We start from the raw sequence: 26,818 nt of genomic DNA, 5'->3' as shown, positions 1-26,818 counted from the left end.
TCAGGTTTGATGTTCTACACAAAGCCCATCTCAGTTTCTCCAGTTGTTGAGGCTCCTTCATCCTACTGAAATCACTTCCATAGAGTGTAGGCTCTTTGAGGAGGATGACTGGCTCAGGTTTTGGTTTTGTCTTTGTAACCCATGTCCCAAGGCCCAAGGGTTGGGGATTCTCTCCCAGTTGGTGGCCATGAAAGGCCCTGCCCTAGAGGAGAGGAGAAGTAGAGCAGATGAAAAGAGAGAGCTTCAGTTCTCTGGCCAATCCTCCTTCAGGACTCTCCAAGCAAGTCTTTGCTTAGTATCGAGTTGGCTTCTAGTTTCAAGAGAGAAGATGAAAGAGATCAACCCTACTTCAGGGTTCTGAACTAAAAGACTCTGGGAAGACTTGAGAGAGTCAGCCAGTCTCCATTGTGTCCATATTCCCAGTTTGCTACTCTTGAGATTTCAGGGAGTTTTCCCTTTGGATGATAATGATGGAGTTTTCTCATTAGGAACTGGGCCTTGGGAGAGAGAGAACATATTTGTAACCTGAAGGCCTGGCACAGGGTCTAGAATACAATATGTGCTTAATAAATGCTTTTTGAAAGAAAAAAAAGGAAAAAAGGAGCCAGGTAAGCCTGATCCTACCAAGGGTTCAGGCCTCTGAAATGTATAGACTGATCTTTTGTCTTCACTTACCCTCTCACAAATTAAGTCCTAACCCCAACTATAGGCTGAGTCCTTAATTCTACCCAACAGGAGTTTGAGTATCTACTGTGTTCGGAGTATTTGTGCTCATCCTCAAGAGTTGGGACTTATAGGGAGAGAGGAGGAGGAAGAAGAGTTTTATTTTAGAGAGTTTAAAAGTTTAAAAGACATAGTCCCTACCCACAGGGAGTTTATAATCCAGTGAGAGATAATACACAAGAACACAGAATAAATAAAATAATGAGAGGCAGAATAAAGAACCGTGTGAGGTTCAAGATTGATGAGGCCTATCAAGGGAAACTCCTTGGGACAGGTAGAATCTGAGTAGAACTTTAAAGACAGTTAGGAATTCAGCAGTCACAAGTGGAAGGATGTAGGATGGCATTCCAAGCAGAAGGAAAACTATATCCTTCTCTGAGCCATTAACTAGGTTTTGTTGTCTATCTCTTGGTTACAGCCAGAAGGTAGCCTTCACAGGGTTCTAGGTTTATCTGTGTTTGTTTGTGATGACGGATAATGAATGAGCTAAGAATCAAGACAGTCTGGAGCCTGGAGTAGAGCAAGAGATGAAAGAAAGGAAGTCAGGAGCCAAGAAAGTATGGAGGAGGAAAAAAGATGTCAGTGAAGGAAACGTGAAGTAAAAGTGGGTAAGTGGTACAGGTGGGGTGTTGGGTGGGAGTCTGATCATTGAATAGGGGGAATTTGGTCAGAAAATGTGTTTGGAGGGCAAGAATTGGGGATGGAGAGAAGGTAGGGCCTTCCTGTTATAGACCAGATGAACCAATGCTTCCTGGTGGAGACTGAGGGAGTTAAAAAACAGTTCAATAGGACTAGAAAAGCAGGTGAGCAGAAATTCACTTTTCCCTGGAAATATGGGGAAATTCTACACTAGGAAATTAGAACGGAGGTCCTCTGGACAGGGGCCTCTGAAAGAGCTCATGACTATTTATTTGTTTGAGTTTTCCTGTTCTTAGGAAAATAGGTTTAGAGTTGGAAGAGACCTTGGAGAATATGAAGTTTAACCCCTTCATTTTACAAATGAGGAAACTGAGGCACAGAGGTTAAATGACTTGTCCAGGCTCACATAGCTAGTAAAGGTCCAAGATGGGATTTGAATCCAGGTTTTTCTGATTCCTCTTCTAGCCTAGTCTACTCTACCATTAAATGAAAAAAGGTACATATAGCCTTCAATGCTATATAAATGATATTTGTTATAAATTGTGGCATATAATTGTGATGGAATACTATTGTGCAGTAAGGAATGACAAATAGGTTAATTTTTAAACAACGTGGAAAGACCTACATGAAATTATGAAGAATGAAAGGAGCAGAACCAAGAGATTATATGCAACCCCTGAAATAAGGTTTGAAGAATGACTTATGTATGTCTACCTTCCAAGAACGAACTGATAAATAGAAATAAGCAAGACACAGTTCTATATACATATATATCTTTTTGTCAAAGGATGTCTTCTCTAATGGGGGAAGCTGGAAGGAGGTGGAGAATAACCTGGGTATTTTGATCTAACAAATAAATAAATAGAAGATTATACCAAGGCAACCAGTCCATAATTCTAGAATTTTATTACCAGAAAGGAACTATGAGGTCATCTAGTCAGTCTTCATTTTGCAAGAGACAAAACTGAAGGACATAGAAATGAAATTACGGGAGCAGGTAGGTGACTATAGAAAGCCAGGCCTAGAGATGGGAGACAAGTCATTTAATCCCCATTGCCTAGCCCTAACTGCTCTTCTGTCTTGGAACCAATATTTGGTATCAGTTCTAAGCTGGAAGGTAAGGCGATTTTTTTTTTAAATAAAAAGAACAGAAATGAAATGAAATTATCTAAATATAGTTGGTCTGAACATTCCTCAGACTGGAAAGAAAAGAATGTTTACTGTAACAGGAAAAGAGATCAAGAGGGTGTTTTTTGTTGTTCAGTCATGACCAAACCCCATTGGGAATTTTTTTGGCAAAGATATGGGAGTAGTTTGCCATTCCCTATTCTAGCTCATTTTACAGATGAGGAAACTAGGGCAAAAGGATTAAGTGACCTATCCAGGCTTATAAGGCTAATAAATGTCTGGAGGTGGATTTGAACTCACAAAGAGGAGTCTTCCTGATTCCAGGCCAGGACTCTTAGCCAGTGCACCACCTAGCTGCCCAAGAGGGAGCTACTATCACATTTCATTTGACAACCATGTTATAGCACAAGGTGTCGGGCTAGGTCCTGGTCACGCAAAGGTGAAAAACATCATGGCGCCCCAGTAAGAGGCGATCAGACATGAACCTTCATCAGGGCATCTCTATAGTAGAGGTCGACCCTGATGTAGACTTTGGAAGGACAGAAGGATTTGAATAGATGGAAATGAGGGGATGTTCTCCAGTGATGGAGGCCAGCCTAAGTGAATATTTAGGACAGTTTGGGATAAGATACGGGAGCAGTTTGCAGCCAGAGTCTGGGGAGGTGGAGTACTATGAAATGAGGCTGGAAAGAAGGTTTTAAGGCAAATTATAATGAGTCCTAAATACCAAGCAATGTGTAGTTCATCCTGTAAGCAAGGGGAACCTCCTCACCCTCGGAATATCCCTCTTCTTTCACTGATGAGTTCCCCCTATAACCTCTTTGTTATGGAAGGACTCAGACCTACCTGATTTAATTCCCCTCCTGGCCCAGTTCCTGATTTTCAGGACTTCAAAAACCATGTTCTTTCTCCTGCTGCCTCCTTTGGGAACTTCCCCTGGAGTACCAAGGTGTCCTCACCCTGGAACAATCTGTCACTCCTGCTGTCTGGTCAACCTTGTTATATCCCTCTGCAAGGTCTCCCGTTTCAAGGAGCACCTCAGGCCAGTCTGCCTTCATTCTGCTCCAGGACCTGTTCTTGATTTTAGGGGCTTTAAAGCCAACCCCAATACCACACCATGCCCCCCCCCACCCTAATCAAATGACTAAATCCACTCCCACCCCTGAGCTCAGCACGTTTGCCTTGTCTTTCCCTATTAAAATGTAAATTGCTTGAGGACAGGAGCTATCCTTCTTAATGCTTATATTTTTATCATCTGAGCTTATATTAAGTGCCAACTAAATGTTTGCTCCTCCCTCCCTCCCTCCCTTCCTTCCCCCCTTACCACTCCATCCTTTCCTCCCTCTTTCCCTCCTGTCCTTCTTCACATCCTTCCTTCTTCCCTCCCTCTTTCCCTCCCAACCTTCCTTCTTTCCTCCTTTCCTTCCTCTTTCGGTCCTTCCCTCTCTTCCTCCCTCCCTACTTCTCTCCATCCCTCCTTCCCTCCCTTCATTCCTACCTCCTTCCCTTTCATCCTCTTTCCTTCCCTCCCTCCCTCCCTTCCTTCCTTCCTCCTTCCCTTCCTTCCTCCTTCCCTCTATTCCTCCCTTATGCTCTCCCTCCCTTCTCTCTCATCCTTCTTTCCTCCCTTCCTTCTATCTCTCCTTCACTTCCTCTCTTCCTCACTTCCTTCCTTCCATCTCACTCCTCCCCTCTCAACATTTCTACTTTCCTCTTTCCTTCCTTTCCTCCTTTCCTCCCTCCATTCCTTCCTTGCCCCCTCCTCCCTCTCTCCCTCCCTTCTTCCCTCCCTCCTTCCCTCCATCTGTCTCCTCCTTCCTTCCTCCTTTCCTCCTCCCTTCATCCCTCCCTCCCTCTTTTCAGCTCTCTCTCTCATTCCCTTCTATTTCTCCCTCCCTCTCTATTTTCCTCTATCCCCCACTTACTTCCTTTCTCTCTCCTCCCTCCTTCCCTCTCTCTTTCCCTCCTTCCCTTCATTCCTCCCTCCATCTTTCACCCACTCCATCCCTCCCTTCCTTTCTTCCTCCTTTCCTTTCTCTCTCCATTCCCTCTGTTCCTCCATCCCTCCCTAAATTCCTTCCCTTCCTCCCTCTCTCCCTCTCTCTGCCCCTTCCTACCTCCCTTGGTCCCTCCCTCCCTCCCTCCCTCCTTCCATCTATCTCTTCCTTCCTTCCTCCTTTCCTTCCTCCCTGGGTCCCTCCCTCCCCTTTCCCCCCCAACCGTCCTCCCTCCCTCCCTCCTTTTCTCCTTCCTGTTTTCTTTCCTCCCTCCCATTTCCCCCTCCTTTCCTTCTTCTCTCCCTCCATCCCTTCCTCCCTTTTTCCTTCCTCCTTCCCTCTGTCCCTCCCTCCCTCCTTACTTTCCTCCCTCTCTCCTCCCTCCATCCCTCCCTTTCTTCCTCCCTCCTTTCCTTCCTCCCTTGGTCCCTCTTTCCCTCTGTTCCTCCCTCCCTCCCTTCATTCTTTCATCCCTCTATCCCTCCCTTCCTTCATCCCTCCCTCCCTTCCTTCCTCCATCCCTTCCTCCCTTCCTCTCTTTCCTCCTTCTCTTCTTCCCTCCCTCCATCATTTCCTCCCTTCTTTCCTTCCTCTCTCCCTCTGTCCCTTCCTTCCTTTCCTCCCTCTCTACCTCCCTCCATCCCTCCCTCCCTCCCTCCCTTCCTCACTTGGTCTGTCCCACCCTTCCTTCCTCTCTCCCTCCCTTCCTCCCTCCCTCCTTTCTATTTCTCCCTCCCTATTTTCCTCACTTCCCTCCTTTCTCTCTCCTTTCCCCTTCTTTCCCCCTCCTTCCCTCCCTCCCTTCCTTCATTCCTCCTTTCTTTCTTCCCTTGGTTCCTCCTCCCCTCCCTCCCTTTATTCCACCCTCTCTTCCTCCCATGGCCCCTCCCTCCCTCCCTTCCTTCCTTCCTTCCTTCCTTCCTTCCTTCCTTCCTTCCTTTCTTCCTTTCTTCCTTTTTTCCTTCCTTCCTCCCTTCCTCCCTTCCTCTCTTCCTTCCCTCCCTCCTTTTCTTTATCCCTGCCTCCCTTTCTCCCTTCCCCTCTTCTTTCCCCCCTCCCTTCTTCAATCCCTCCCTTCTTTCCTTCCCTCCCTTCTTTCCTTTCCTCCCTCTCTCCCTCCCTCCATTCCTCCCTTTCTTCCTCCCTCCCTTCTTACCTCCCCCTCCTTTCTATTCCTCCATCCCTATTTTCCTCTATCCCTCACTTCTCTCCTTTCTCTCTCCTTCCCCCTTCTTTCCTTCCCTTCCTTCTTCCTTCCCTACATTTCTCCCTTCCTCTCTTCTTTCCTTCCTCCTTCTGTCCCTCCCTCACTTCCTTTCTTCCCTCTTCCCCTCCCTTCATTCCTCCCTCCCTCCCTTCATTCCTCCTTCCCTTTCTTGTTACCTTCATTCCTTCTGTTCCTCTCTTCCTCCCTTCGCCACTCCTTTCTTCCTCCCTCCCTCCCTCCCTTCCTTCCACTCTCCCTTCCTTCTGCCCTTCCTTCCTCCCTCCCTTCTTTCCTCCCTTCCTTCTTTCCTTCATTCCCTCTGTTCCTCCCTCCCTCCCTTTGTCACTCCCTCCCTTTATTTCTCCCTCCCTCTTTTCCTTCTTTCCTCCTTTCTTTCCTCCCTTGGTTCCTCCTCCACTCTCTCCCTCCATTTATTCCACCCTCTCTTCCTCCCATTCCCCCTTCCTTCCTTCCTTCCTTCCTTCCTCCCTCCCTCCTTTTCCCCTCCCTCCCTGCCTCTCTTCCTCTCTTCCTTCCCTTCCTCCCTTCTTTTATCTCTTCCTCCCTTTTTCCCTTCCTCTCTTCTTTCCTCCCTCCCTTCCTCCTTCTGTCCTTCCCTCCCATCTTTCCTTCCCTCCCTCTCTCCCCCTCCATTCCTCCCTTTTTCCTCCCTCTCTTCTTACCTCCCCCTCCTTTCTATTCCTCTATCCCCCACTTCTCTCCTTTCTCTCTCCTTCCCCCTTATTTTCTTCCCTTCCTTCTTCCCTCCCTACATTTCTCCCTTCCTCTCTTCTTTCCTTCCTCCTTCTGTTCCTCCCTCACTTCTTTTCTTCCCTCTCCCCTTCTCCTTTCATCCCTCCCTCCCTCCCTTCTTTCCTCCCTCCCTCCTTTCCTTACTCTCTTCCTCCCTTCTTTCCTTTCTCCCTTATTCCTTCCTTCCTTCCTTCTTTTCTTCTTTCTTTCCTCCATTGGTCCCTCCCTCCCTCCCTTTTTCTCACTCTCTCTCCTTCCCTTCTGTTCTTCCCTCCCTCCCTCCCTTACACCCTCTCTCCCCTCCCTCCTTCCTCCTTTCTTACATTCCTCCCTTCATCTCTCCCTCTGTCCCTCCCTTCCTTTCTTCCTCCCTCCCTCCTGCATCCCTCCCACTCCTCAGCACTCCCTCTCTCCCTTCCTCCCTCCTTCTATCCATTCTTTCTTTCCCTCCCTCCTTCCCTCTCTTCCATTCCTTCCTTTCTTTCATCCATACGTTCCTCCTTCCTTCTGTGAATTTTAAAAATTACTCCACCCTAATTAGACATACTTTAGGGGAAGATAAAGTTGTAAACTCCTGATTGGACAATGAAGGTACTTAACTCATACCTTATAGTGAAGCTAGAACTTTAAGCTAAGTCTATTTTTAGATCTAATACAAAAAGGTGTTAAGTACCTATAAAGGTTAAATTAATCACAAAAAAGTCAAGTAACTCACAAAAGGTAAGCTTAACAAAGAAGTGTGAAGTACCTCAGAAGATATAATCTAACCAGAGAAGGTGAGAACTAAAGAGTGGATAGTCCTGGAGAAAATCTAATCAAAGAAGGTGAGAACTAAAGAATGGGCAGTCCTGGAGAAAGGCATCTACTGTGATTGTGATGTGAAATAGATGTGAAAATTTAGGGGAGGTGACATAAGAGAAAATTTGTTTAAAAGGAGACAAGAAAAGTCAGTTCAGACAATTGAAGTCGGAGTTCAGTTCAGGCCTGAAACTCAGCCTGGAGGATCTTCCTCAGACAGTTTCGTGGTGAGTGAAAAGACTGACTCTCTTTCCCTTGGGCTCAGGGAGGCCACTTTGGCCAAGGCCTTTAACTACTGCCTGGCTCAGCCTGAGTCTGAGCAGTTTAAATTAACTCTTTTCTCTCTCTCCCTTTTCCTTAATTCCTTCTCTCTATATTAATTAAATCACCATAATTTCCAGCTGACTTGGGTATTTTATTATTTGGGAATTTTCCCTGGTGACCAAATTAAATAGATTTTCAAGTCACAAAGCTAAAATTATCTTTACAGTTTTGGCTGACCACGTCAGTTGTGATGAAAACCCTCAAATTTCTGTGAAATCTCTTCCTTTCTCTCTTTATTACTTGCTCAAATCAGTCAGTCAGTCTTTTTAAACAGCTAACTGGGCTTCAAAACACAGCTGCAAGAGCAGGTGAGTAAAAAACATTTTAATTTAATTTAATTTCTACTTAAATTATATAGAACCCAGCTGTTTTAAATCTTAGCAACAGGGCCCTATGGTCCTAGCTGGGAAAGCTGTTTCTAAATCTCCTTTCCTTTAGGGAACAACTGCCTAGATTAGAAGTGAGGGAAACCTGTAGAGAGTTCTGGACCTTGTCCTGTTCCCCACGTGTTTTATGAAGTCCCTAGGGAAACTTACAACAAAATAAGACCCTTGGCAGTAGAGACATCTATTGACAAAAGGCAAACTTACAGGCAACTTAACCTTTGACTTTAGAAATATGGGGTTACAGCCAGTTCACAACTTAGTTAACATCTGGCTTTTCAGTAAGTACATTGTTCTTTTTACAGTGCAAACATTGTTCTTTGTCTATTTCATAATCCCAGACTATGTATGGTAATGGATATACTCCACACTGCTCTTGGTTGGGATTTTAATTGTTGCAGCTATAATATTGTATTTATTTTTCCCTAAGAGAAAACTGGAAAATACCATACATAAACTAGAGAATCAGATAAGAGATTAAGGTCAGTCTCCCCTTAAAAAACCCATTTCCCAGTCAAACCAACCAACTGATACTTTTACTACTCAACAAAATGCGGAACTAAATACTCGGTTTGAGTTTATAGAGGAAAGTTTGGGGGAGATCATAGCTTCTATAAAAAACATTAAAAGGGACTCAATAACATGGCAGGATAGGAGTGACTTATCTCTCCATACTCCCTCATTATCAGAATCTCTGTCCCACCCTGCTCTGGACAATATGGCTCCTAACATGCTCCTCCCACACCCAACCCATTCATCCCCCCACCCATACTGACCACCCTAATCCCTCCACCCTAAGTTCACATCTAAGTTCACACCCTGCCCATGCTTCCTAACCTAACCCCTCTGCATCCTTTCCCTCAGCTAATTACCCTTCTTCCTTTGCCCCTCCTTCCCACCCTGCCCAATTCAATTCCCATACCCTTCCTACCTCTGATCCTTCTGGCACTATGGGACAACAACAAACCCTCCCCCTCAGTGTGCCCAACCCTTCCCTTTCTCATACCTACTCCATTGAGAATGGATCAAGAAGCCTAGAAACAGAAAAAGGAGTACCAAATAATTCAGATAGTTTATTTCCTTTAAGGGAAGTACGCACTTTTAATAAAAATGGGAACTTGGAATCTATAAGACACCATATACCTTTTAACCCTGAAGATTTAAATAAATTCAAGGAAGATCTTCCATCATTTGAGGAAGAACCAATATTAATTATAAAAACATTGGAGAACATATTCAGAACTTTTGACCCCACTTGGATGGATGTTGTAATTTTATTAGAAAAATTTCTGACAAAGAGAGAAAAACAATGTCATCTCTCTGGCTAATCAGAATTGAGGTAGGAGAGGACATTAGTGGCCAACTGAAGATCCACATTGGAACCCCAATGTTGAACTAGATCACACAAAACTAAACCAGGGCAGAGAAGCATTATTGACAGCCATGAGAGCTTGCTCTGATAGGCCTGAAAAATGGTCAAAATTTGAAAGAACCCAACAAGAAATGGATGAGACTCCTTCCCAGTTTATGGACAGAAATGTATGGAAATACATATCTGGACCTTGATTTACCCAGAGAAAGGGACATTAGGCAAATATGTAGGCAATTCATTGAGAATTGTTGTTCAGTGGTAAAAGACTTCTTTAAAACTAGCTGTCCTAATTGGGACTCTGTGGACCTTGAAGGATTGAGGAGAGTAGCAACCTGTGTTTATAAGGGTCGTGTAAAAAGACCTGAGGAACACAATACATTAATGGAAGACTTAAAGAAATTGAAATGTTAAAGGGACAATTGAAAAATAATGGAGAGACCATAGCCTCTTTGCAGGAATCCACAGATAAATCAGTAACATGCCTTTTCTGTGGGAAGAGAGGCCATGTAATGATGGTCTGTAGGAACTGGCTATGGGAAAAAAGGAATAATAACAGCTTTAGAAATAATAACTATAGAAATGACTATGATAATGATCATAAAAATCACAATTTTAGAACTGATAGAAATAACAATAATGACTATAGAAATAAAAATTTTAGAATTAAAAATTATAGAAATAGAAATTGGTAAAATAATGACAGTGCTCCAAATGAGAAAAATAATAATACCCAACACAATGCCCAATAACTATATATAAAAAATGGTGCTCATCCAAAAAATACTCAAGGTGCTAATTCCCCTCAGGGGGGTGCTTTTCAGGGGGGTGCCCAAGGAAGGTCCCAAATACAATGAAGGTGTCGGGGGGGGGGGATAGGGCACAGGAATCAGAGAATACAACCTTTAATTTTCAGGACCCTGATGTCCTACTACCCAGTGTCCCTAAACACTGCCTTTCCTATACTAATGAACCCCATATTACCTTAAAGGTGGGTAACACCTATTATGATTGTCTTTTAGACACTGGAGCTTCCAGATCTGTATTAAAGAGTATACCTGATTTACATTGTTGTTCCATTGGCTCACAAAGTATAGTGGGAGTATCAGGAATACCCCAAAGAGTTAAAAGAAACTTCCCCCTAGAATGGTGTCTGTAGGACCCCTAGGGGTACAATATTCCTTCCTTTTGATGCCTGACTCTCTTTTAAATTTGCTGGGGAGGGATCTTCTATGCAAACTCAGAGCCACAATAACTTGCTCCCCAGATGGTTCCTTATCATTGGAAGTACCTGAGGAATCTTTAAATTTACTCCCTGTAATTCTCTCAGAGAGTCAGGAGGGGAAAGAGCATCCCACTTTTGTAATACCTGCAGATATACTGGAATCTCTTTGGGCCACATCTTCTTCCGATGTAGGCTTACTTAAATCTGCTGTTCCTGTGCAGATAAAAACTAAATCTAGCCCACCTCCTTCCATTCCTCAGTATCCCCTCTCAAAAGAGTCAATTGAGGGTATTACCCCAGTAATAAACTCATTAATTGATCAGGGAATAATAATCCCTTGTAAATCTGAATACAACACACCCATCCTGCCAGTTAAAAAAACAAAAAGGGCACCCGATGGCAAGCACCTCTATAAATTCGTACAGGATCTGAGGGCTGTGAATAACCACGTTATAAAGAGACACTACGTAGTTTCCAACATAAATACTATTATTTCCTCTATTCCTAGCACAGCTACATACTTTATAGTAGTAGACTTGTGCTCAGCTTTTTTTTCTATACCTATACATGAAAACTCCAGGCATATCTTTGCTTTCACCTGAAAGGGCTCTCAAATACATAGAATCAGCTGCCACAGGGTTATGTGGAAAGCCCGAGTTTATTTGTGCAAATTTTGAGCCAAGACACAGATAATATAACATTTAAAAATAGCAAATTAATCAAATATGTAGATGATGTACTCTTGGCCTTAACAGACACAGAATCATGTCAGGAAGACAGTAAATACCTTCTTTTGGAATTGCATAAAAAAGGGCATAAAATCTTGAAGGATAAGATTCAGTGGTACCTCCCTAAAGTAGAATATTTGGGGTTCATCCTGACTGCGGGTACTCATTATATTTCTCCAAAATGAATTGAAAATGTTCAAAATTTAAGCACTCCTACTACTAAGAAACAGTTGAGAGCAATTTTAGAAGCAATAGGGTTTTGTAGGCAATGGATTCCTTGCTATGGGGAAATTACTAAACCCCTTATAGCACTAACAAGGGATTCAGTCCCTGAACCCCTCAAATTAGAGCCTAAACACTTGTCAGCTCTATCAGCTCTAAAACAGGTTATCCTGTCTGCCCCTGCTCTAGGCCTCCCAGATTACAACAAACCATTTACTTTGTATGTACATGAGTGAAGAGGAGTAGCTTCAGGTGTTTTAACTCAGACTTTGGGACCTTCTCAGCACCCAATTACTTATTATTCTGCCCAACTGGACCCAGTAGCATCAGGAACACCGCCATGTCTTAAAGGAGTAGCTGCTACAGCCTTACTAGTGACAAAAACTGTTGATCTAGTATTGGGATGCCCATTAACAATTATGTGCCCACATGAGGTAAAAGCATTATTGCTAAGGCATAGAACACAGGCATTCTCGGATCAGCGAATTACAAGGTATGAAATAACCTTGTTAAATAGCGAAAAAAATTACCTTGAAACACTGTACAACTCAACCCTGCCACTTGGCTTCCAGATTTACCAACTTTAGGAGAACCATTACACATTTGTGAAACACTAGTGTATATGGCAGAAAAGCCTCGAGATAATTTCTTAGACACTCCCCTAGACAATCCAGATCTGGTCTTATTTACTGATGGTTCCTCTTTTATGAGAGATGGCATATGCTACACTGGAGCTGCTGTAGTCTCAGAATTTGCCACTGAGTGGTCAGCTTCATTGCCCTCTAATATTAGCACTCAAGGAGCAGAACTCATAGCTCTGAAGCACGCCTGTATAATTGCCAAGGATAAAAAGGCAACAATTTATACAGATTCTAGATATACTTTTGGAATTTGTCACTCGATCAGGATGCTATGACTCCAGAGAGGATTTTTAACCTCAGCTGGAAAATCTATAGCTAATGCAGAAATTATTAATGAAGGTCTTTCTGCTCTCCAGCTACCTGAAGCCCTAGCTGTAGTTCATTGCTCTCCCATATAGGTGGCACTGACCCTGTCTCTAGGGGAAATGATCGAGCAGATACTGCTGAAAAACTAGCAGCCATAGAAGGGCCTGAATTAATTTTAACATTAACAACCACTGATGACTTAAATTTATCACTTTCCTATAATGAAAAGGAAGTGGAAAAATGGAAGCAAAAGTTCAAAGCAAAACAGATTAATGGAGTATGGGTGTCATCTGAAGGAAAACCCCTGCTCCCTAGAAGTTTCTATCATCAAATATGCCAATCTATTCATAAAAATGGTCAGTTTGGTACTCAGGGCATTGTTGACTTTGTTAAGAAAGTATGGATAGCCCCTGGTATAACTACTATAGCCTCTAAAGTGTGTTCAGTCTGCTCTACCTGCCAAGCATTTAACCAACATGCATTTCGTGGCAAAGCCTTTGGTGGGTATCCTCTGGCCTTTTGGGCATCTACAGATAGATTTCATAACGATGCTAAAGGCTGGACGTTATAAATTTTGTCTAGTCATAGTAGATCAACTGACCAGATGGCCGGAAGCATTTCCTGTGACCCGAGCCACAGTGGCTTTTGTTGCTAAGGTACTTTTAAAAGAAATTATTCCTCACTTTGGTCTGCTAGCACATATTGATTCAGACAGAGTAAGTCATTTTACTGATTCTGTCTTAAATAAAACATATTCTTGCTTAGGGATAACTCCAAAATTTCATGTTCCATATCATCCCCAGAGCTCAGGCCAAGTTGAAAGGATGAACAAAGAACTTAAAACTATGATTGGCAAATTATGCACTGAAATACACATTTAAAATGGCCTGAAATTCTCCCTCTGGCCCCATTTTATCTTAGAAGCAGGCCTAGAGGAGACCTACAGATCTCACCATTTGAGAAGCTTTTTAGACATCTGCCTATACATGCTAAGCCTTTCTCCCCTGCATATACATCACTATTAGGGGGGGATACTACTATTGCTTCCTATATACAGGAATTACAGCACAAACTGCATGAACTTCATGAATCTGGAGCTGCAGTACAAGCTGGACCATTAGACTTTTCTCTTCATGACCTGAACTCAGGAGACAAAGTGTATATTAAGAATTTCAAGCATACTGGAGCAACTCAGCCTTCCTGGGAAGGACCATTCCAAATATTGTTAACTACTTCAACATCTATAAAGATTGGAGAGAAGGACTCTTGGATTCATTGCTCACATGTGAAGAAAGCATCTTCTGTTGAGACTGATTGACTGTATCCTATCACAAGCATTGGAGATAATAATCCATTGACAAGTGGATGCTGTTTTTTGAGAACACATTGAATTCCTGATTTTTTTCTTCCTTGTTTTTCTTATTGCTTTCCTTTTATTTTGATTAGAATATTTGATTTTTTCCCATTTCTTGTACTAAAGGTACATACAATTAATATTATTTTTTCTGAAGTAATATAAGTTTAATATAGGTTTAATATATATATATATATACTTGCTATAATATCAATGCATACCCAAAAGTTTTGAACTGTGGGAAACTGCCATTTATTGATAAATGTTATGGGACTGTGATTAATGTTTATGTATGATTCCAGAAAATGGGAAAAAAACAAGGAGCACATACTTAACCTGAATAGTGCCAAAAAGAGCACACACACAAAAATATTAGTGTGAGACTCAAGGTTGTGACGCTTTACATATGTTAAGTTGTAGGACTTCCTTATATCTATACTCTTTGGGAAGTACTCAGACAAGTACCAAAGTTTGACTATCATCCTGGTTCCCTATATCCCTGAAAATGACAAAAAATCAGACCAGGGAATGACACTTCCCTATCAAAAATAAAATTCTAGTTTTCTTTTCTTTTTTATATTATGGCAACTTCCTGTAGTCTTGGCTGCAAATGGGTAAGTGAAATATTATTGCATTCTGTCCTACAGACTTGTGGGATAGAAATGACTTTAAATTGGACCAAAAAAGGGCCTGTTAGAAATTTATTAAACCCAAATAAGGGCCTATTTTGAATTTTTTTTCTTTTTTTCTTTCCATTTTTTTCTGTTCTTTATGTTTTTGGTTGTTTTTCTCTTTTTTTTATAATTAACTCATACACCCCCATAACTCAACATTGCATCCTGAACTGGATGCTTTTTAACACCCACTTCAGGAGGGATTGTATTTTAATAAAAATCCAAGATTTTGAAATTTTATTCAAGAAAGATCTTCAAGGAAAGAAGCTTGCTAACTCCTAAATCCAGAGAATGAACTGTTGCAGAAAGATGCCAGAAAACCTACACTACATCAAGAAGATCGAGAATGAACTTTGGGTGTGTTTGATTGAACTGAAGTTTGATTGAACATTATTTGTAAATGTACACTTTTATGCCAATGGGGACTGCCCCTAATTTGGCTTTTTGTCAATGCGCCTAGCAAAACATTGATTTTGCTTGCTCTCTTTTCTATTTCTCCCCAACTATTTTAATTTCCTCTTAGAAACTGAATATTGTATACATCTGTAATTAGAAGTGTTTAGGACTACAAGATGATTATGTTAAAATTATTCCACCCTAATTAGACATACTTTAGGGGAAGATAAAGTTGTAAACTCCTGATTGAACAATGAAGGTACTTAACTCATACCTTATAGTGAAGCTAGAACTTTAAGCTAAGTCTATTTTTAGATCTAATACAAAAAGGTGTTAAGTACCTATAAAGGTTAAATTAATCACAAAAAGGTCAAGTAACTCATAAAAAGGTAAACTTAACAAAGAAGTGTGAAGTACCTCAGAAGATATAATCTAACCAGAGAAGGTGAGAACTAAAGAGTGGATAGTCCTAGAGAAAATCTAATCAAAGTGAGAACTAAAGAATGGGCAGTCCTGGAGAAAGGCATCTACTGTGATTGGTAGATGTGAAAATTTAGGGGAGGTGACATAAGAGAAAATTTCTTTAAAAGGAGGCAAGAAAAGTCAGTTCAGACAATTGAAGTCGGAGTTCAGTTCAGGCCTGAAACTCAGCCTGGAGGATCTCCCTCAGACAGTTTCGTGGTGAGTGAAAAGACTGACTCTCTTTCCCTTGGGCTCAGGGAGGCCACTTTGGCCAAGGCCTTTAACTACTGCCTGGCTCAGCCTGAGCCTGAGCAGTTTAAATTAACTCTTTTCTCTCTCTCTCTTTCCTTAATTCCTTCTCTCTATGTTAATTTAATCATCATAATTTCCAGCTGACTTGGGTATTTTATTATTTGGGAATTTTCCCTGGTGACCAAATTAAATAGATTTTCAAGTCACAAAGCTAAAATGATCCTTACACTTCCCTCCCTCCCTTCCTTCCATCTCTCCTTCACCTCCTCTCTCCATCCCTCCTTCCCTTCCCTCCTCCTTTCCTTCCTCCCTCAGTCTCTTGATCCTTCTTTCCATTCCACCCTCTCTCCCTCCCTTCCTTTCTTCCTCCCTCCATCTCTCTTTATTTCCCCCCCTCTTTTCCATCTTTCATCTCTTCTTACCTTCTTTTCTACCTCTTTTCCCTCCCTCCATCCTTCCTACCCTCCATTGCTCACTCTCTTCATTCCTCCCTCATTCCTTCCCTTCCTTCCTTCCCTCCATTCCTTCCTTCTTTTTTTCTCCCTATCTCCTTTCCGTCAATGCCTCCCTTCCTCCCTGTCTTCCTCCTTCCCTTCCTTCCTTCCTTCTTCCTTTCCTCCCTCCCTCCTTTCTTTCTATTCCTCCCTCCCTTCCTTTTCCCTTTCCTTCCTCCCTCTCTCCCTCCCTTCATCCCTCTCTTTCTTCCTTCTTTCATTCCTTCATTCCTTCACAAGTGAGTGACATGGTAGAACTTGAATATTAGGAAACCTATTTGGCCAATTGTGTGAGTATAGTTTACGTTTAGGGTTAGGAGAATCAGATGATGGAGAAATTAAAGGTGGGGAATTTTTACATTTTAGGTGAGATGTAATGAGGGCCTGTACAGTGGCAGTGTATAAAGAAAAGGCCATGGGCCTTTGGGTTCATTTATTCATTCAGTAAGTCAGTCATCTTTTTGTATCTCTCCTTTATATTTAAAGTGGTACAATATAGTGAAGAAAGAGCCAGCATAAGAGTCAAGAAGACCTGGGTCCAAGGAAAGCTCTGACATATATTGGTTTTGTTTGATCCAGGGCAAGTATCACTTAACCTTCCAATAGAAAAATTGAGTCTTAGGGGGCAACTAGTCCCTCAGTGGGTCTAACATTAGGCCTAGAGGAGAGAGATCTTGGGCTTGAATATGGTCTCAGACTCTTCCTAGCTGTGTGATTCTTGGCAAATCACTTACCACCATGGCCAGCCCTTACTGCTCTTACGCATTGGATCATTCTAGGAGGGAAGTAAAGGTTTTTACAAAAATGAAACAGTTGCACAATGGAAGCAGATCTGCATTGGTAGGAGTTTTCTCACCAAGAGTTCTATGTACCAATAAGATTTTGGTTAAAAAAATCATTTTCTGTCCATATTATCAATATTTGCACACAAAAAGAACCTTATCCATCCCACCCTGCTAGACTGTGCACTCTGTGAGGACTCAAATTGGGTAGCTGTTCTTTTGTAATAACTAAAATAAACTCTGGTCCTTAATTTCCATAGAGTTTATTAATATTTACTTGAACAGGGGAAGGCAGACATATAGATGGAGAAAAGCTTAAATTTATTGTGGCACGTGGACAGTCTCCCAAAGGATCCCTTAGCCACCTTCCTTTGGTGGCATGCCCAAGAGAAGAGAGACCCACCACTTCCTGGATCCCCCTACTTATTTTCTCTCTTTACATCAGGATCAATTTCTCCATCATTTCTGGGTCAAGTGCCTAGGTCACTGTCCAGTGACTCAAGCCCACTGATGATGTGACATAGCTCTAGCAGTGTGGGGACACAGGTAAGGACCCCATTGCATGATCCTGGGAGGGGGTTCCCTTCACACACTTTGTAACCTGTAGCCTATTAGATGCCGGTAATGGCAAGCTGAATTGAATCAACTGAGGGCTTTCTGAATGGCTACTGAAGCCTAGTCATGTCTCAAGCACTGAAGTGGTTGTAAAAATTGCCATATCCATCCTTGACCTTCAGGGTCTTGAGTTGAGTTGAGAAATGAATATAAAAATATAGTTAACCAACAATATCAAGAAAGGAATGATGAGAGACCAGATGAGTAAAAGAAACCATGTCAAGTCCTAGAGTAAGCACAGGGCTGTAGGGGAGATCCCTGGGGTCTATAGTGGATAAGGAGGACTCAGAGAAAGTGGGACTTGGCCCTAAAGGATGGCAAAGGCTTGGTTAAGTGGAGAGCAGGGTAGAGGGAATTTAAAGCAGAAGGGCCCAATATTAGAAAAGGCAGAGAGGTGACACTGAAGACGGTAAATGATAGTGAGGAAATGGATCTGGATGGAGTGGAACGTTTCTCTTGGGATTCACTAAAAGAGAGAAGCTTGGAGATGTAGGGCAGAGAGTTATCAGAAAAGGCCTTGATGCGGGAGTTTGAATTTTATAGAAAAGGAACAAGAGGGGAAAGGGAACAAACATTAATCACCTGCTGTGTGTCAAGCACTGTGCTAAGCACAACTATTACCACATTTGATCCTTTAAATAGCCCTAGGAGGAAGGTGCTATTATTATTCCCATTTTACAGTTGAGGAAACTGAGGCAGCCAAGGTCACACAACTAGTAATTGTCTGAGGCTGTCTGCTCTCTATCCACTGTGCCACCCAACTGCCTTGGCAATGAGGAGGTATTAAAAGGACTTTATCTCAGCTTTATAATCCCCACAGTGCCTAGTGAGGGAACTGCCCACTAGTATACTGTTTTAGTGCAGAATAAAGACTTTATAAATGTTTGTTGTACAGCATTTTGTAACGCATTATAATCCAAAAGAAGGAGAAAAGTATGATCTAAAACAGAAGAGTCAAATATTCAGCCCATGTGTACACTCCTAGATTAAAATGCAATTGGGAAATATTTAACCAAGTAAATAAAAATAAAATGAAACCAATAACATTTATATATGTTTTCCTAAATCAATATCCTCCCCTCTTCCCACTCCATTCCCTACTCCCTGCCCAGGGATCCTTCTGTACTATTTAATGGTCCCAGTTTCTACTTGGGTTTGGTGTTCAATTATTTCAGCTTCCTCATGCTCTTATTTGGGGTTTTCTTAGCAAAGATACTGGAGTGGTTTGCTACTTCCTTCTCCAGCTCATTTGAAAGATGAGGAAATTGAGGCAAACAGGGTTAAGGGACTTGTCAAGGATCACCCAGCCAGGAAGTGTCAGAGACCAGATTTGAGTTCAGGAAGACGTCTTCCTGATTCCAGTCTTATTGCTCTATCCATTGTACCTAGTAGCTGCTCTATTTGAGCTTGACACTACTGATAAAGAAACCTAAGTTAAACCTCACTGGCATCCAAGCAAAATCAAGAGAGCCCTAGGAAGCATCCCTCTCCCTCTGCTTACCCAGCCTAATGGGCAGACCTCTTCCAGATATAGGCACAGATGATATAGAGACCTGGGTGAGAGCTGCATGGGACCAATAGGCATGAATGGGACTTTTCTGTGTTGTTGTAGGAGGCACCCTCTTGGGGAGATCATGGTGCCATCAATGTCCCGGGATCCTGGAGTAGGTGATGTATTTCTGTCTGACAGTGTCAGATCTGGGCTTTGGGGAAAGTACTCTGACAAGGGTCTCCAGGATGGAGCTGTCCAATGAGGGCCTGGACTAGATGATTTTTAGAGGTTGGGGGGTACCCTGGAAATAGCTCCAAGCTCTGGAGCCAGAAGACCTGGGCTTCCTCCCCTACCTTTGCTTCCTGATCCCTGTCGACAAAATGGCTCCATCTTGATGACCCTCCTTTTCCTTATTTGTAAAAAAGAAAAGATTGCCCCATTACCCTCGGGTCCCTTCTACCTATTAGACTTAGCATCCAATAGCTTTTCTAGATCTAAATACTACTATTGGAATTAAAAGAGACTGTGCCATATGGAGGCCACTTAGGAGCAGGATGTAACTTAATTCCTGAAGGTCTAGATTAGGGAATAGAAAGAAGGGATGGAAAGACAAGGGAAATAGGTTAATTTATTGAGGACAGGGCTCTGGATATGGAAATGAGAATGCCTGGCCTGAGTTCAAGTGCAGCCTTAAATGCTTATTACCTGTGTGAACCTGGGTAGATAATTTAATCCCATTTACCTCAGTTTCCTCATTTGTAAGCAGAGCTAGAGAAGGAAATGGTAAACCATTCCTGTATCTCTGCCAAGAAAACCCCAAAAGGAGACACAAAGAGACAGATATGATGCAATAACTGAAGAACAATTCAAAAAAATGATGCCTCTTGCCTGGGGAAGCCTGCTGTTAAAGTTGGGCAGTATAGTTTTCTTTCCCAGGTGAGAGGAGAGACTGAAGGGATGGAAGAGGTTTACCTATGACTTCCTTGGTGTGGGATAGACTCCAGCTTAGCTCACCTCCAAGGCAATTTTCAGCCTTAGCAGGTGGCTGAGGGACATGGTCACTTGTAGTAGGAGCAGAACTTTGGCTCTCAGGCCAGCTCTCCAGACAATATGCCCCACCACCTCTCATATAGGCACTTAATAAATGCTTGTTGATTGATTGGAGTCATGGCCCCATAAAAGAGACCCCCCCAAGATCCTTAGGGGATCCATGGAAGTGACAGAAAAAGCAGAAAATCTGGCTTTGTACATCATCAGTCACTCCAGAACTAAGAGGTGGGGATGGGAAGGGAACCCAGCAAATGTCCCAGTTCTCCAGCTAAAGAAAGGGGTCCAAGTACATTCTCACTCAAGCCTTGATCCACACAGAGCCAGCACCCCACCTTCTCCATTTCAAGGCCCTTCACTGGTATAATCTTCTATTTTCAGCAGGTGGCGCCATGTCTCTGGAATTGGGAATTTCCCAAGGCCAAAGAGGAATTGAATGACTTCCCAAAATGCTTTTTTGGACTATGCAACCACCCCAGCTAAAAGGTTGGGTAGACATTACTGAGCCCTAGGATTCAGTTTTTGTAGCTTGTCTTCCATACACCACATTTCCCTCCCTCCCTTGCTCCTGTTTCCCCAGTCTCCATCTTTCATTTCTTTCTCCCATTCTACCATCTCTGCCTCCTCTTATCTTTGTCTCTCCTTTTCCCCATCTCTCCTTGTTTTCTATCTCTCCTCCTCTGCCTGTGTTCTCCCAATCGCTGTCTTTTCCTTTTCACCATCTCTCTTCCTCCTTCTGTTTTGTCTCTCCTCTGTCTCTCTTTCCTAATCACTCTTTTCCCTTTCTCCATCTCTTCCTCTTCCCCTGTTTTCCATATCTCTCCCCATCCTCCATTTCTTTCTCTCTCCTTCTGTCTTTCCCCACCTTCCCTTCAATTTCCTTGTCTCCCCCAATCCCAGCCTGTACCCCCAGAAAGTCCTCTAAATTTTTCATGTTTACTCCTGTCAGTACTTTCATGCTGTGCCCCCTTCCCAGGTCTGTAAGAGGCTTCTGTATGAAGTTTTGCTCAGTCCTTGGGGATGGAATATCAGAGGATGAGAATTCGGGGCTCTTCAAGTTCTGCGGGGAAGTTGCCACCAAACCAGAGAATTTCATAGGGGGCTGGGCTGTTCTTTGATGAAGAATAATACCAAACCAGCAAAAATTACATGACATGAGAAACTGCTCTCCCCCACCCCACCCTCAACCATCTTTATCCTAAAAGATCTTTAGTCATCCTGGGGGTCTATGTGAAGAGCCGGGGGTTCCTGCCACTTCAGCATCTTTTGCCCTCTCCCCAGCTTGTTTCTGCCCTTTCCAATCCCCCTAATGCTCAAAGAGCCTGGGAGAACTGGAGAAATGAATGGGGGTGGGAGTTTCCCTGAGCCTCACCCTTTGGGGCCCAGCAGGACCATTGTATCCACTGGACCAAGGGGCCTGCAGCCCCCTGTGTATTTGAGAAAACAATAACAGGAGAGACAATGTATTGGAGGGGATAATACAGGCAAGGGCTGAACACAGGCGGTTAGAGTTGGGGCCAAGACTGTGGGGAGGGTAGAAATAAAAAGGATGGAAGAGTGTGGAGGAGAGCAGGAATAAAGCAGAGCAGTTTTATATTTTTTAAAATCACAGATCCAGAGTGGAGATCTGAGAAGGAAAGCACACACAGATACATACACTCGTGTCTATCGTCGAGTCAGATTTTGTGGTGGGGGGGGGGGTTGTTTTTATTTAGGTAATTATAATCAAGAATGAGGATGAAGGAACCTTTCATGGGGCCCTTCGATGTGGGAATCCTACTCAGGCAAGTATAGGATGGGACATGTAGAGGAAGGATATTTTTGCTTCTCCTTTATGAGCTCCCAAATAACTGCAGGATGGAGAGGAGAAATAAGGGAGCGAGATAGCCCCATTATTAAGTCTCTCTGTAAAGAATCTGGACACAGGAGGAAGGGATGGAAGGGACTGGTGATGGCTAGTAAATATTCCACCCTCATTTTACATGTGAGGAAGCTAAGGGCCAGAAGAGTAAAAGGACTTGTCCAAGATCTCACTGGCAATAAGTCTGCCACTTCACTTCTTACCTCTGCCACTGCTACAGCTCCCTCACCAGTTCCTGCCTGGACTATGGCAATAGCCCACTAGTGGGTCTTTGCCTCAACTGTCTCCCCACTCCAATCCCTCCTCCATTCAGCCACTAAAGTGATTTTCCTAAAACACAAGTTTAGTGGAATCTCCTCTCCTGCACTCAGTCAGCTCCCCCATTTCCTCCAGAATCCAATACAAAATCCTCTTTTGGGCAACCAAAGCCTTTCAGAACTTGCCCCCTCTTCCACCCTTGCAGGCTTCTTAAACCTTATACTCTCTACACACTCTTCAATCTAGTACCATTGACCTCCTTGCTGTTTCTCAAACAAGACACTCCACCTTCAACTCTGAGCCCCTCTAATAATGCTTCCTCTAATTCCCAGATAAAAACCCCACCTCTATAGGAAGGTTTTCCCAAATCCCTCCTAATTCTAGCGCCTTTCTCCTATTGATTATTTCTAATTAATTATGCATATAATCATTTGCATGCTGTCTCCCCCATTCGAACATGAGCTCCTTGTCTTTTGTTATATTAACCCAATGCCTGGCACATAATAGCCCCTTCTTAAATGTTTGTTGACTATTTATTGGCAGGAGTAGAGAAAGTGATGGATTTAAAGTTCTGACATACTAGCAGTGGCCAAGTCACTCACCCCACAGGTTAGATTGAGAATTACAATACTCTCAGAGACTTATTCCGTTTATTATGGGCTGGTGAAGCTGGGATTTGAACCACAGTCCTCTGCTTTACAGACAGGAATGTTTCACTTTGCCATTCTTTCTCCCATGTGATTCTCTCGCTGTTCTGTCTGATAGTGGCAAGTCCCTCTTGTCTGTTACCAAGTCCCGCTCAAATTTCAGAGCTGTAGGGCTGACTAACCCAAATTCTGCAGGCATATACCAGCATCCCACATCCATCCCCTGCTTCCAGACCTCTTGGTTTCCAGATCCTCTAAACTGCCTCTAGGTTTGGACTAAGTGGGTCTCTCAGTCAAGTCCCCTACCCATCCCCACTGATAAAAGCTTTTGGAGAATAAAAGTTGTGAAGAAGATCCCTTCAAAGAGGGGATCAGGAGGCCCTCTGTAAAATTGGACTTGAACTCTGGACTTCAATCCCCACAATTCCTTGCTCCACTTCCCCAGAATGCTTTATACATATATATATATATGTTTATTACCAAGGTTGAAAGATTGCTATGTTTGTAAAAATTGTGACAAATGTCCATCAATTCATAGGTTTTAAAAATGTCATACAGCAACTTATGTGAAATATGAAAGTGTGTTTGTTTGCTATTATAATTAATTGGGCTATTGAGAATTTGGGGGATTTTCATAACTACATATTTGTACTACTGTATTTTTAAAAAATGAAAAATTGTTAACCTTGTTCAATTCATTTGCCTTCTACTCACAGTGGTCATGGTCAGATATTAAGAGAAAATGGATCTCATTTTTGGTGAGAAAGCCTTGCATTTTATATTTTCTTAGCTGACACAGAGTGTCAATGATTGTAAGCTATATTTTTGAATTTTTTAAAGCTCTTTTATTATTATATTTTTCTTGCATGTGCAATATACTTTTTCAGTTTTTTAATTATTTTTTCTCTTCTTTTTATATTTGAAGCACATGTCACCAGCATTAAGATTTTCTTTAACTTTTTGACTTTTCAGTGCTACAAGTTTGAAATACATTTGCTAATGCATGCCCTAAAAAGCTTGTGACTATAAAAATTATGCCACTAATTATTTAAAAAATTATGGGACTTTGCTTAATGATTCTGCCTGATTCCAGGACAAGATATACACACAAGAGCCATTTCACAAAGCCAAAGAAAAGCCAATCCAGGATGGATTGATGCACTTCTAGGCCAATACAAAGGTCTTGAACCTAGTGTGAAGACTCAAGGTTACTATGTTTAATATGTGTTAAGACATAGGCTTTCCTTGTGTCCACACTCACTCTGAAAATACTCACAGATGAGTATCCCCAAAACCTTGGCTCTGATAATCTGGTCCCTTTTCTGCCTCTCATAGTGTGGTAACTTTCTGTAGTCCTGGCTACTGACTGGACAAATGCATCATTGCTTAGATCATTTTGATTGGGCCCTGATAGAAGGACCTGTTATAGATTTATTTTTCTTTTTACTTGGAATTTTTACACATAAGACTTTGATAGTCTATATTTTCATCCAGAAATTTTTTCTTTTCTTTTGGATTTTTCTGATGTTTTCTTTTTTAATTTCTCTTGCCAATTGATTCATATACCTCATACCTCAGCCATGCATCCCTAAGTGATTCTGTATTTGTCAATCACCCTCTTAATGGGGGGAATGTGAAAAAATATTATTATTTAAATTGAAAAGTTTAAATTCCTTTTGAGAAGAAGTTTAGGTAAAGAAGATGCTACCTCTCTGAATCCAGAACTGAACTTTGGAGAAGCCACCATGAAGAAGCCTCCAGACCACAAGTGCACCAAAATGAACTTTGGGTGTGGTTGATTGAACATTTATTTGTATCTATACTTTCATTCCAAAGGGGACTGCCCCCTAACTGGCTTTCTGTCAATGCGTCCAGCAATTATTGGGTTTTTTTTCTCTTATCCTCAAATTATTGTAATCTTTAAATTGATTATGTTTTTATGATCCTTTGGGGAAGGACTTCTTCCCAGAGGATCAAACAGGGGGAATGTAAAATTGGACTTGAACTCTGGACTTCAATCCCCACAATTCCTTGCTCCACTTCCCCAGAATGCTTTGTAATCTCACCTGGGCCAAGATTGAGAAGGTATTTAACCTGATTGCAAAAGCTTTTAGGGCTCTTTTGGACTTCCGTTTTGGAGCAGAGGCGTCTCTTCCATGATGTGAGGTTATTTGTCTAGGCCTCTGGCCTAGGCACATGTTTCTTACTTGTATATTCTTTAATCCTTTAACCTTTAATAAACCTCTAAAAAATATAATACTCCTTGCAGAGAGAAAATAATTTCTACCTGCCTCAGTCTCCCCATATTCCCTAATTTTAATCTTTACACCTCTCACCTTTCTTGCCCACTGAAAGGTACTAGGAGGTTTCTACAAAGGCTCTCTGGAGAGCAGCAGGCTAAGAGAGAAAGCCTTGGAGGTCCCCTCTCTGAATCAGGGGGTAAAGTTAGACTAAAACATGAAAAACTCTCCAAAAGCAAGGACTATCACCAGAACAGGGATTCCCCAAGGAAAATGTGGGGGGAAACTCTTCCTCTTTCCCTGATGCTCCGTAGTTATCCTGGAAAAGGAAGGCGATACTTCCCATCTTTGTTCCTAGTCCTTAGCTTAGAGGAAACCTTTTTGGGACCTTCCTGTTGTAATCACTACTACCCTTGGGGGAGGGTGAGATACCCTTTCCCACCCCCATACTCAGCCTCCTACCAGCCTCTACCCAGGCAGAGTCCTGTCTCAGTTCTTTGGGCTCATCACTGATGCCAATGCCAACACCAGTTCTGAAGCCAACTTTGGGACCTAAGATCTCTCCTCTTGTAACACTGAGTGAAGGAGTCCAACTAAGAAAAAAGTTACAGATAGATAAGAAGGAAGGGAGACATGGCAGATGTCCTTTAAGGCCTTTTAAATGCCTGCACAGCCAATAAAAAATCCTCCTCTTCACCAGTAGATACAGAATGTCTCTGTTTATGTGTGTTTGGCAGTTTCTCCAAGGTTTTCCCTTCCATGTCAACACAACTCTCTTGAAAGCAGGCTCCCTCGCTTCCTCCACTTGGAAGGACTTCTCTGAGGTTGAGCCAGATGCTCATTACACATTAAATGAGGAAGGGATGAGGTAGACAATCTCGAAGGTCCCCTCCAACTCAACCTATGATCCTATAAACTCTTTAGCACATTTATTATGTGAGATTGGGGATTCTCAGCATTTATATTTGTCTCGTCCCCTACTAGATTATTAGATTCTTCAGGTCAGAGCCACAAGTTTATAGCATTTTAATTTCTTCTTCAGTATCTAGCACAATGTTCTACATATACTAGATATTTAATCAAAATTTTTTTGGGGGGGTTACTATTTTTTTTTATAAAACCCTTCCTTCTGTCTTGGAGTCAATACTGTGTATTGGCTCCAAGGCAGAAGAGTGATAAGGGATAGGCAATGGGAGTTAAGTGACTTACCCAGGGTCACACAGCTGGGAAGTGTTTGAGGTCAAATTTGAACCTAGAACCTCCCATTTCTAGGCTCAATCCACTGAGCTACCCAGCTGCCCCCTTAATCAAATTTTTTTGAATGTCCAACCAACTGATTTATACAGTTAACATGAGACTCTTCACATGTTTGTACTTTGTACTCTAAAGAGCTGGCTCATTCTGGTGTTACTAAACAAACCAGCACACATTTTAGTGCCTACTACTAAAAAGTGAGACAAGGAAACTATGTCATGGACCCTCTTCTCAAAGAACTGATGATACACTTGGGGAGCCAAAACCCTTCTGTAAAAAAGATAACAACAATACTAGAGCTCATAGATCTACAGCTAGAAGGGATCTCAACGGCCATTTAGTTCCACTCCTTCATTGTATAGATGAGGAAACTGAGGCTCAGTAAGACTAAATTATTTACCCAAGTTTGGACCTAATAGGTCAGAGGAAGGATTTGAATTCACATTCTCTGACTTGAGAGATAATTTTATATTACTGCCTCTCCAAGAGGTTGAAGATTTAAAAAAAAAAAAGGTTTTTGATTTTTTTTTTAACAGGGAGAGATTCC

Source organism: Monodelphis domestica, chromosome 1, assembly GCF_027887165.1.
Source record: "Monodelphis domestica isolate mMonDom1 chromosome 1, mMonDom1.pri, whole genome shotgun sequence".
Classification (NCBI taxonomy): domain Eukaryota; kingdom Metazoa; phylum Chordata; class Mammalia; order Didelphimorphia; family Didelphidae; genus Monodelphis; species Monodelphis domestica.
Note: the sequence above shows the minus strand (reverse complement) of the source record.